The sequence below is a fragment of the Myxocyprinus asiaticus genome, chromosome 13 (assembly GCF_019703515.2).
Source record: "Myxocyprinus asiaticus isolate MX2 ecotype Aquarium Trade chromosome 13, UBuf_Myxa_2, whole genome shotgun sequence".
Classification (NCBI taxonomy): domain Eukaryota; kingdom Metazoa; phylum Chordata; class Actinopteri; order Cypriniformes; family Catostomidae; genus Myxocyprinus; species Myxocyprinus asiaticus.
In genome coordinates, this window is record NC_059356.1 from 19,309,151 (window position 1) to 19,322,835 (window position 13,685).

The window sequence follows — 13,685 nt, forward strand, 5'->3', positions numbered from 1 at the left end:
TAACTCTATATGCTCTGAAAAGATGGTGCTCACAGCTATAGCAAAAAGCAAGAAAATGTTTCATGGGCATGCTGATTCTTCCACCCTACATACTCAGTATAATAACTAATTACTGTCTGTGTCACTCAAGATATCTTTCATAGATTAGGCACAAAAGTCATTACAGTGCTTTTGTTAGCTCTATAGGAGCTCCGTTGTTGTTTAATCCTTGAAAGCTGGAATAGGGTGGTTGTACATTAATCTCATTGTTGCATAGCTGTATTAGGAGCCATCCATTGAACTATACTACCATTCCAAGTCTTCCCCCAAAAGAAGCAGAAAGCAGCTGATAAATGAATGATTTCCCTTGAGCAAGGTGCACCACAAAACCCCCAGACAAGGCAAGACACAATAATGGCTTTCTGTTCAGTCCACAGCATAGCATTTGCTCTTTCTTTACACAGTCATGTTCTCTGCCAGTCTTGCACTCCATTAAAGTGGCTGTAACAAAAGAATACGGTGCCTCGGCTTTAAGCTTCCGTTGCAAATCTGTAATGTGCTTTTGCGGGGCAGAAGTTAAGTGTACATCTTTTAAGTGGTGCAGCGTTGAGTTTGACATTTGTAATATTGACAGGTGGAGGAGTTACATAATGGACTTTACATAATGGAATATAATAACTAACCGAGCCTTATAGATTGACAAAATTATTTTTAAGACAAAATGGATATTTCAAAAGTATTTAAATGCCATTTTGTTTTCATGATAATTAATGTGGACAATAGGACGTAAAGCAGTTGACAGTCCTGGCTTTTTTAATAGAAAAACAGTAGTGAAAACTTTGCTTAAGGCTAAAAACACATAAATGCCATCTGAAAATCTTAAAATGGTTGAAAAGACAATAAAAAATATACATATATATTTGAAAATTGCTTTGGGTTACAAAATGTAACAATATGAGCTCATTTATAGAAGCAGTACTGCAGGTGTTGATATAATCATTCTTTTTATTTATTCTCATGTGCCCCCGAGCTGTTTTGTCTCCTACAGCAGAAATAAACTTCAGACTTTCCTTTTTCTCTTTGAGATCATATTGTATTGCATTTAAGAAAAGTGCCAGAGCAAGTATATTTTTTTCTTTCTCCACCCTGAGCAGCCAGGATTTTTCTTTGTTTCATTGTATCTATATTTAATACAAATTAATATATTTATCTATTTTCTGCAATAGATCAAAATGCCAGAAATGGATCAAATGCCATATGTATCCTTCATAGACCATGATAAATCAATTAGCATTTTGAATTTTCGAAAAACCTGAGTCAACCTGGAAATAGGCCCCCATAAGACACCATTTTCAATAATGAAATGAGTACATCTGTTGTGAGTAATACCCAGCCACAGTAGATCTGCCTCCATATTTTGTGTCTGATGAACTACAAATAACAAGAGAGGAAATCCATTTCGATTGGATATACTATGGCTGTATATCCTGCATGATACATCACAATTATGCTGATGCTGCGTCCAGCCCTTAGAGGCCAATTAGAATATCCAGAGCATGATGTCAGACATCATTGGTATTTTGAGGGAGATTAGGCAGTGGTGAAACATTGCTCCTCCATCTTATTAGGACATATGACCACTACTGCATGTAGTCAGGATTAATTTTCAAAAGTAATTCTTAAACTCAATCAGATGGATGATTATGACTCTGAGCCAAAACACACTGAAACAATCTTAATGTTTCTTTAACACTACAGAGTGCATGTTTGTCTGCTGTAATACTATTTATAGTTACAATTTTCATGTTGTTTACTGTGGCTTGTAGTATGTATCGCAGCAGCTTCCTGGTGAAATGAACACTCGAGGCGCTAAAACAGCAATAATTTTTATTCACTTTTACACAAATAATGAGTAAAATGGCAGATAATCATAAACATTTTTCACCTTGTTCCTCACACAATGTCTTGCGTGTGACATTTGTCTATATTTGACCGCATAGTCTGCATTAATCCACCAATTTGCTACATTGCTTGACAACCACAAACAGCCGAAAGTTATGATAATAAATTAAGGTGCGTCCCAAATCGCATACTTCTGCACTATTCTATACTATTTTGTAGTGTAAGTAGTACGAGTATGTTCACACTAAAAATAAGAGTACTACGAGTACCCAGATGATGTACTTCCTAACTAAAAAAAATGTGTGAGTGTTGAATGTTGGAAATTTCATGAACTCAATGGTCGCAGCTTGCCCAATGTTGCGGAATGGGCGGGGTTACCTGGCCGCGATGCTGGCCTGACAAAATAATTGTAATTAGTGAATGTGGCAATTGGTGAAAGTTCTTTGAAGATGGTGTTGTCTGCTTTATCATCATCAATTGCTGTGTGAATCAGTGGCGCCTTCAGTTGTCCGGCCGTGCGTACCATGAGCGCTCCTACTGACCTGAGAAACATTTTCTATCAGAATATTTCACCAACAATGACATGTGTCCCGTCTTTCTGTTGGCTGTTTAAAAGAACTAGCAATGCCCAAATCAAGAATGAATAATTCTTTTGACTCGGTTTTCTTTTAGTGAACTGGCCAAATGGGCTTGCACAACGGTCTGAATCGATTCGTGATTGAGTCCAGTTCATTCGGGCCTCTCTGTCACGGAATCATTTGGTGCACAAACAACACTGGAAACAGTAGAAATGTACCTGAAACTAATTTAAACTGAAACAAAAGTCTGTCTTTTGAGAGGTAACTTTGAGAAACTTCAATAAGTGCTGTGCCATGTGAATAAGGGGCTATTCTCGCTGAACGTGTTTTGTCCACTCATGCTGTTTTTCAGTCTTTTACCATATAAACATTTGCTAGATGGATGTCTTCTTTTGGCAACTGTGTCAAATTTCTCTGTGATTTTAGCAGCTCTTACAGGAGCACAGCATTTTTAGATGCCATGTCAAGTTAAAAAGAACTTCAACTGTTAAAAACGCGTCTTGAGACACCTGCATTCTGCTGTAATCATTGCGCTGCGTCTTGCCTTTTTAGTGTGAGAACTTGTTTGTTCTGACCGATTACAGTCTTTTAGAAATGCTTTAGCCAATAGTTCCATGAATGCTACACACACGTGAAAAAAAAAAAAAAAGATCTCAAAGTCACCAGAATTGAACAGTTTGGTGTTGTTTTAGCAAAAAAAAAAAAAAAAAAAACTGTCTCACCGGGGAAGCATTAGTCCATGATTTATAGCTTTGATGTCATGTTATTGCTAGAGTTTTTCTTATAGTTGACAAAATTAATGTATAGCAGATTTGTAAGGATAATGTACAGTCAGCCGGTTGTTATCGCACAATAAACGCTGACAGGGTGATTGTATCATTACCTTTAAGGGTATACTTTTGGTAGATTTCTGTGCATACCCTCAGATGAAATTCTGCAGGCACCCATGGTGTGAATATGTGCTTTATATGAGATATACTGTAAGTGTTGGACTGAGATTGGCTAATGCTCAAAAGCAAGCGGAAACACATTGGAAGTGCATTTTAAATGTCACTTCTCTCAGCTGAAAAGGACGAATACCATTTGAGATGATACTACCCTTTGAAAATTCATAAACTACATAGCTGAATGCATAGAGTAGAGTGCAAGAGTGTAATAGTATGTCATTTTGGACACAGCTTTTATTACTTAGTGGAAAAATGGTTTATTCCAGTAACTATTAATAATACATTTAAATTGAACACTTTTGTTATATTGCTGTTGCTGTCAGTCCATACATTACAATGATTTTACTATGGGTAAGGAGGTTTTAGTCACTACAATTTAACTAAAATAAAAAAATAAAAAATTATTCAATACATTTCCTTTTTTGAACAAATCTTATTTTCTGGGAAAACGATAGATCTTAAATATAACATAGACTTAATATTACTCTGGATTAACCACTGTATCACTCTCAGAATCTTGTTTTGTGGGAAATTCTGGAATGCGATAATGTCCAAATAGATGTTGCCCTAACTGAACTTGGCTTGGTTTTGTGCCAACACACTGCTAAAATCAGTTCAGAAATGCAGTTCTGTAGCAAATTATAGATGTTATGCTTTTATTTTTGGTCTGAGTGTTTTCTGGCTAATTGGAGGTCCAACAGTTCAAGCTTGCTCTCTCCTCATCTCACCATAGGTAAACGAACAGTGTGGCTTTTTATTCTCTACCTCCTGGCCTATCGGAGACAGAGTCATTCAGATGTGAAATCACGTTTGCAGAGGTCTCTTCTTTTTCCCCCTCTCTTTTCTCCTACCGCTACCATTCCATAACATAAGGAAGTGCCATGACATTGAAATCATTCTGTCTTTTATTATAATTCTCTTGATGGCTTTTGAGCATATGATCTCACGAGTGCCAGAGGATTGATATTATTTTTGAGTGACAGCAAAATACAGTATCACAACTTCTTTTTCTTTTCCAATTGACATCACATTTATTACGTTGTAAAAATATTTCCTGGGATGCTTCATCAGTTATCTAAAAATTGCTTCTTACTATGGCATTCTCCTTGCAGACCTGCAATGTGGAGGAAAGGGACCACACACACAAATCTGTACGTACAACTACAGATCATTAAAGGGATTCTCAGAAATGCTCAAGAGATGAGCCGCGTGACTTTTCCATCTTAAAATAACCTGAAAATCAGCATTACGGGCAGCCACTAGAGGCAGCCCCGTCAGTCATTGCCAAAGGCATCTCTTCATGCTGACATCCCTGACACTTGCACATACTGTGCATCTTCAAAGTCTCAACCCTTCTCTCATTCTAATCCTCGCTGCTTTTGGTTCTCATTGCCAGGCATTCAAAGTTGGGTCATTCTCTGCGCACCCTTAATAAGCTAATGTTTTTTTCTGACCATCTTTGACATATGCCCACCTGGAATACTGTAGGTATTATTCTATACAGGGTTGAATTTCTTTGCACAATGTATAAGATTAAAACAACATTTATTTTTCTAACAAAAAACATCACAAAGAACTCTGTAGATCTGTATTAAAATTATTAAATGAGTCATTGTTTTTGTCTTTGGATAGTACAAGAAATCATTATTTATTTTCTTAATCAGCTGTACTGGAAGTATGGAAATGAGTGTCTTTGGCTTGTTTTCTAATGTTTTGATGTTGCACATGAAGACAGACATGCAGTATATTTCATAATAACCGCATGCAGGGCTCTATCACGAATGAGAAAAGTCAATAAAGGCCGACTGACTGTATATTTCCTCTCCGTTGTTTGGGTTTGCCTGGCTCCTTTTGGGAACAAGCAGACTGACAATAAAAAGGCCTTGTCAGTTCAGTCCAAACAAATGTATCATTCATATTTGTTTCCCCTTCATTGCTAGTTTGCTTCATTCTGCTTTACTCCCATGTTATTTTATCCTAGGAACAAGGCCCTGTTTATACCAGTGAAGATTAATAAAATAGAAAATTTGGTTACACTTTCTATGAAGTCAATATTTATAATGCAGTGTAAAGTCATTATAATGCATTAGTAATGTCTCATAATGCACATATAACATGTTATAACATATCATATGTAATTGTAAGCACAATTATAATATATTATAATACTTACCTCATAATTATACCTTAGAGTATAATGCATAATAATACCAGCAACATCCAATTTTATCTGCAGAAGTTATAATATATATATATATATATATATATATATATATATATATATATATATATATATATATATATATATATATATATATAATAGGTATGCTTTAAGTAAAGTGACAAAACCAATGTCTTCTTATAAACATCCATAAGATATTTTAAGTGGTTATAAGACATTACAACTCATGCTGGAAATGTATATACATTACATAAGCACAAAATACAAAATAACACCCAATCAATGTAAATTTTGAGATATTATGAAAAACACATCCGTAAAAATACAAGGTTAAAATATTTCAGAAACTCTCTCTCCATAAAAAATAAATAAAATAAAAATAAATAAATAAAAATAAATGTGTATGTTGATAAGAATAATAATAATAAAATAAATAAATAAATCCAACTGATTCTATTCTGTATTCGTATTTGCAGACTTATTTTATAAATAACTTCCACTGTATAAGTTTGACTTTTTTTGTATGTTACAATTTTATGTTATGGCTGTTTGTAAGAAGATATTGCTTTTGTAACTTTACTTACTAAAGACCATTTTTAATATGATCCTGTCATAAAGCCTTTTGACTGTTTACACTATGCTGCTTTTGCATAACAGCACTTACACGATTAACTTTATTAGCTTCTGCTGCATTAAAACTGGATGTTGCTTGTATTATAATGCATTAGACTCTTAAGTATAACTATGAATAGGGGAAGTCTTATAATGTATTATAATTGTAGTTAGAATTATTTATGAGAAGTTATAACTTATTATAAGGTGTATTATGAGAGTATTATGAATGCCGCATAATGCATGTATAATGCCTTTACAATGGGTTTTTATGGGTTTCATAGGAAGTGTAACTGAAAATTTTAAGGCAAGGACAAAAAGACATCTTGAGCAGAAAGAGAGCGAGAGAGAGAGAGAGAGAGACAGCAAGTGTTAAAGAGGGCACATGGCCAGCACATGGACTGGTTTCTTAAGGTAAAACATGCAGATTTGCATCTACCCAGACTGTAGGAACAACTCCAAAGGTCAAGAAAACCAGGGTGCCTTGGATTATGAGATTATTTTGAAATCAACTAAAAGTCTGTGAGAAATGCCTAGGTTTAAGGAAAAATCCCTTTAAGAGTTTCAGTGCTTTATTACAGTTTTAAATTCGCACAATTGGAGGTCGATAATTCCTTGACAGAGCTATCAGTAAACATTCCCATTCAAGGAAGTTGCTTGGCTGGCACATGCACCGTAAAAGTATGCGACCTGAATGCTGGCATTTTTGTTCTATATCAAAGTCCATTTCATGCTAAAGAGCCCTGAAAAAAATTATTTAAATTGTTTATTATTTAAGATTTTTTATTTATTTATTTAGTCCATTTATTTTTTTTTTTGTGATTTAAATGTTGTGCAAAATTTTATTTTGTCAAAATACATTCCTTGCATTGAATGTCTGTCAGTGGAGAAAGATAAAGAACTGTACCAACCAGCATTGGCCACTTGGGTTTGCATAAGTGATACATGTAAAAAAAAAAAAAAAAAAAAAAGAAACTCATAAATTAACATTCACCTTCATAAATAATTTTCATTCTTTCGCATGGGACAGAAATTGTTGACACAGTTTGCATCTACTGGATTACATGCCATTAATTAACATTTCTATTTTAAAATATTGATGAATGAGATCAATTTCAGTTGTCTACGAAACACACATTCTTACTGCCCTAATGAAGAAGGTTGGTTTTGATATCTGGCAAGAGGGTCCTCGATCCCATTTTTCCATTTCAAAAGACATGAGTCACTGAAGACGTGCATTGGCCATGTTCTTTATGTGAAGCAGCTGTGGCAAAACCAAAGTGGACCACGGTGGGTCTATTTTTGCCCACGTACCCATGTGTAGCCTCCTTCACTTGTCAGCAGCTGAGCAGAGGCTATCAATAAGAGCTGAGCAGAGGCAGTAGGATGAATGGGTCACTGCCATGCTCATGGTCAGTATGCCGGTGATATGCTCCTCAGCACCATATGGGGTCTGAATCTTCTGTGGGCAACGTTCACAGCCCATCCTGTCATGCTTACATTACATGTAGGTCAGGGTCTTGTGAAATCTATGGACATGAGGAGAACGTTTGTGATGACAGTGACGGATAAAGGCTCAGCTGTAACATATGCTGACATATAATAAGGTTCTTCTGTTTCTGAAATAGATTAAGCATAACATAAGCAGACATTTTTATATAAAGCAACTTACAGTGCATTAAAGATATACTTTTTTTAGCATTTATCAAATCCATGACCTTAGCATCGCTAGTACCATGCTCTACCAGTTGAGCTACAAGAATATTAAACATGTTTATTCCATGTGTATTGAAGAGCTTATGAAATTTACAAAGTACCCACCATCAGAACTATGACGCAAACCGGAGGTTGATTTCAGCTGCTCAGCGATTTGTTTCTTCTCAAATTACATAATTTCAACGCAAATCAATATTTTATGTCTATGTATTTATTTATTTTGTTATTAGCCATTTAATAAGTGGGATAATGTACAGTCAGCCAGTTGTTATGGCAAAATAAACACCTTCAGGGTGATACAATCACCCTGTCAGCGTTTATTGTGCGATAACAACCGGCTGACTGTACATTATCCTTACATATCTGCTATACATTAATTTTGTCAACTATAAGAAAAACTCTAGCAATAACATGACATCAAAGCTATAAATCATGGACTAAAAGCCACAAAAATCCAGTTTTTATTTCATGGCTCTAACTTTGTGGTACACGGTGGTTGACAGTGATACATGTTTACAAGTCACAATTAGAGCTGCCTTACAAAAAATCTAAAGTTGCCTCAAATTTGCTGCAAATTCAATTTTCACATGCAAATGAGCTTTGCGGCAAACACTTCATTGTCGCCAAAGGTTTGCTGCAGATTCACCACTACCGGTGAAGAGCTGCAAACTTCCTGCAGACATTTGCGGTACATAACAAGCTTGTTTGCGTTTGAAAATAATGAGTGGGAAATTTGCGGCAAGTTTGCGACAAGGGACTATGTTGGTGGCTAGGGAATGGGGGGATTGTGGACAGGAGCCACAAGTAGGGTTAAAGGTAGCATACGCCAGGGCAGCTGCCAAGGACACAGTGCTTCCAAAGCCTGCTCTGTGCTGTTAAATGGGTCATTGAACAGCTAAATGGAGTCATTATGATGGGTAACTAAAAGAATAGCACCCAAATCCATGAGCCTCGCCTCTCTTGGGTTCCGCTGCTTTTGGGGTTTCACAGGCTTTCGCTGTATGGCAGCTGTCTGAAGCCCTTTGACTATCACCTCTTTCACTGGAATACAAATGACCCTTACCAGCTAATTAAACCACACAACAATTCCCTGCTTGTTTAAAATGTGCAGTGCTTGAGATATCTATGGGAAACTAATTTGTTTTGCAAGTTCAACTATTGAAACTATTGTGGTCCTGAAATCTCTTTTCAGAGCAGCCTTGTAAGCTACAGTACCTGTGTGAATGCTAGCTGGCTCAATATTACCATAAAAAGCTGATCATTCATGTACAAAAATCAGAAATTAATGCTAATATTTATTCTTGTGTTCTTTTTAAATGCTATCTCAACAAAATGATTGACAAGAAAGTGAACGTGTTAAATAACAATTAGGCAATTAGGTTGCTAAGCATGTCAGCTGCTGAGGCTAAAGCTTAATATCCAATAAGTATGTTAAAACAATTTCTTACATAGAACCGATACTATTGCACTGCTAGATATGCGTACTAAGAAGATTTGAGTCACTGAGTCACCTATTAAGGAAGTGCTAATTATAAGCACTGTACAAATGCAGTTGTAATGCTAGTTAGTGCTGCGTTACTGGGAAATGGTCATAATAATGTTTAGGTTTTTTTAAATTAATAAATCTCACTAGAACAGTGGCTTACATCTCTGACAATCTGTAACTTTTGAGTTGTTTTTCTTATGCAAGAGGAAAGGCAAATGGTCAACTTCAGTGTATCTTCATTTTCTTCATGCAGTGTCATTATGTCATTCAGACTGACAGCAGAGTAAAAATTAATTTCTACCTGCTATTCTGCACTAATCATTGGGTGAAGCCAGCAAAATTGGGTGGTGCAGGAAAATGTAGTCTTAAATTACATGGTCCTATTTTCTGATCTTTCACAGAGCTTGAAATTGAAACACTGATTAAAGATTATACAGATTATGGTATTCTCAGCTGATCAATGGAAAAAGTAGATTTTTTTTATTATGCAGCAGCTGTAATATGACAGAAGTTGTGTACAGAGCCACCCATCTACAGTATATCGCTGCATTACGACATATACTGAAATTTTCCAGTGAGCTGGAGCATAGTGAATGAGGCTTAGCTGAACTGTCAGGCAAATCAGCTGACAATGTCTCACTCTTGTAGACTGTTTTTTTTAATTATTTATTTATTTCTATAGCTAAATGTTTTTGTGTCTAAATTTTTACATAGCTATAGCTGCAGAATATTTATTAGCACTCTCTGTAGATGTGCATGGAGCTCACAGAAAAAGACGTACTGAATTAATGGAGTGTTAATAATCGCTAACTCATTAGTGTCATCTTATTTGCATAGCATATCATTGCATCTTTTGAGCATTGAATATTAATTTCTAAAGGCATGAAGTATTGCAAGATATAAATAGAGAAATTATCCATGGATAAACCACTCATTACGATGAGGCATTTTATCAGCATTAGAGCTGCTATGTAATATTAGATGCCATGTGTTTTTTGAGGAAAATCAGCTGCTTGATTATTATTATTAATACATATTTTTTGTCACACAGTTAAGAAAGATTAGTAAATTCATCTCACATTTTGTGTATTTGTTTTGATATTTATAATCCATTTGGTTGCTCACAAATCATTACTCTTTCAACATTCCAATAAGCAAAGATATGGTTGTCCTGTATGTAATGTGTGCAAAAAAAAAAGAAAAAAAAAAAAGAAAAAAAAATGAATCTCTAAATAGTTTTCTCCTTTTTACTGCAGGGAAAGTCCAACTACTGATGGTGAATCTCAGACATGCATGTGATCACTGGACAGTTTAACCGGAACAGCCAGGGTAAGTCCTTTTTGGAATGGCTCCATGTCCTGAATAGTGGCTTGGTGAAAGACCGCTCTAAAGCCCCAGTATCATTCTCTTGGATCTGCCCCTTCTATGAATCAGTACTGTGGGCTAAGATGCCTCACATTCAGATATCACTCAGATATCTTTAGAAGCTGTCAGACCTTCCAACACTGAATAGATGTAAACCCACAATCAAAGTGGAGTGATGTAATAATACTGTGATAACAGAAGATTTTAGTTCAATAAATAATTTTAACAAACATCCGGTGGCAAAAGAGTGCAGACAATAATTATTATTTATTTTTCTTTTCTTTTACAAAGTGACTTTTTGCACTGTATATTTGCACACCAATAGTTCAATAGTATGGCGGAACCAGACTTATCATCTTAATGTATCATTATGTTATCTTTATATATTATTTAGTGATTCAATGAAAGAGTAATTGATGTTGTTGACAATGAGGACTTTTAATGTGCTGTTCCTTAGATTGGATAATATTGTGACAGATCATCCTTGAAGTAAGTAAATTAATGACACATACCTGGGCATAAAGTGACACACTATTTAATAATTAAGGATGTTCCCAAAGATAAAGCCATACTGAACTGGTCATAGGACCTTTCAGTGCTGTATCTCTTAAGTTGAACAACTGAGGGTGCAGTGATATGGCATTCCAAAGCCATAAAGAGGACGATGAAAGACAAAACTCTTAGATCTATTTTCATTCATGTTTTAATAATCTTTGTCAATCACACTCTAATTATCATCACAGTGTGGATCTACAGCTGACAGCCTCTGTCCCTGTCTAGAGATCCATGACGTGGACATCTACAAAAAACATTATGACAACTTAATCTCAGTAAGAACCAACCAATCTTTTGATGTGTCCATATAAATCACATTTAGTGGCAAATATGAAAGGGCTTTAATATTTGATCATAGTGAATGGCCCAGGCAGATTAATTTGCTTAGTTCTTATGGATATTCTTTTAGACACCATGCACTAGCACCGTTTTGCCTCCAAGGCAATTCACTGACAGCGGCCTCCACGTGTGTTGACTGCTTTCCTGAATCTGTCCGTTGAGTCTTGGTGCATTCATTCTAGTTCACACTGGCTGATGCAACTCACACTGTTAGTTTTGCAATGCCAAAGAGATTAGATGCTGCTGTAGTTTGCTTGTCTTCACAAGGGGGAAATAAGTGAGCAATACTATGCTCTTAAGATGCAGCATATCATTAAAATTCAAGGTACAGTTTAATTCATGTGCTCATTCAGAAACAAAATGAAACATGCAAATTAATAAAAACAATATAAATGCTTTGAGGTGAAATGTTGGTTGAGCCAGTGTTGCTGTGTCGGACTGGTCTGGATGCTCAAACAAACTGACAGTGCCACAGAGCCTAAGTTTTACACTTTTTTGGGGGGAAATCAACAAATGACCTACTTATAGTTGGATTTTAAGATGGGATATGAGAAAGTATTTTAACTTCAACAAAAATGACACTTCACCTTCAAATGTGTAATGTGTAATGTAAGGAAGATACTAAGATCTAGATAACAACATTTTCACTTATAAACAGTGGCTCCAAAAAGTATTTGAACACTTAAGCTACAATTGAAAATTGCTAAATAACAAAATATCAAACTAAGCATTTATGTAAAAAGAAGTTTGTTAGGTTTTAATGATAACAGGATATATATATATATATATATATATATATATATATATATATATATATATATATATATATATATATATATATACTTTTCAAGATACACTGTTCAAAATTAAGACAAAAGTATTTTTTACACTTTCTGCTTGTAAAACATTAGTGAAACATGCTCATAGTTAATGTGATTAACTACACCTGTAGTTACACTGCTAAGACACCTGTATGAACTTGAGGGAAAATGACTCATATATCATAAAAAATAAAAATAAATAAATAAATGAAAAATAATAACCTTTGAGACCATTCAGTTTAATTGCAAAACAAGTAATTGCAGAAATGGCTCAGAAATGTGAACTTTTTTTCTAGAAAATGTCTTTTGTCTTTTGTTTTCAGATGTCACTTGAGTTGATATTTTATCTATGCAATGACTTTTTACATTTAAAATGTGCCTTAAGTGTCTAAATACTTATTGAGCTCACTGTATATACCTAACTGTACACACCAGTATGCTTTAGAGGAATATCGTTTTTGATAAAGGTAAAGAAATACTACATTAAAAGTTCTGAATCCCAGACTTGTTATGGATGTTATTCTGTCTTTTTATATATATAAGCTACTTGTAGAGATAGGCCAAGGTAAAATTCTGGGCAAATCACATGATGAAGGAGAATTTTACTGATTTTAAACTCTGCTGTCGTCAGCTTTGCTATTGACAGCGAGCGAGCCTTTGCAGATAACTCTAGAGCCCAAAAGACTAGACTGTCTGATGGGAAAGAATCCTCAGAGATGCAGCATTTTTAAATCATACAGCTTGGTTTGACTGGCAGTTTTCCATATATTGCAAAGCATTTGAGATCTACTCTCTGGTTTCTGAGGTAGCTATTTGGCATGTTCAGTCTGTCTGAAATCCTGTTTATAGACCCCCCAGGTTAATTCCAAATAGACATCTTATTGTCTGGCAATCAAAATGAATGATGGTTATTAATTAAATAATTTATTAATTCTAGCACTGTATTTGAACTATGAACAGAAACCAATGCAACAATATTTGGTTCTGGGACCTATTGGCTCTTCTATCACCCTGAATATGACTATCACCATGTCACAGACAAGCCTGTGTTATCATTATCACCACAACTTACAGCAACATGCCTTAAGCTGCAATTTTAATCTTAAAATATCCACTTGTCTTGGTGTAAAATGAAGGCATTGCATGAAGAAACTATTATTTTTCACTGTGTAGAGTGAAGAAAGTGTTTGTTTGGAGCGCTTG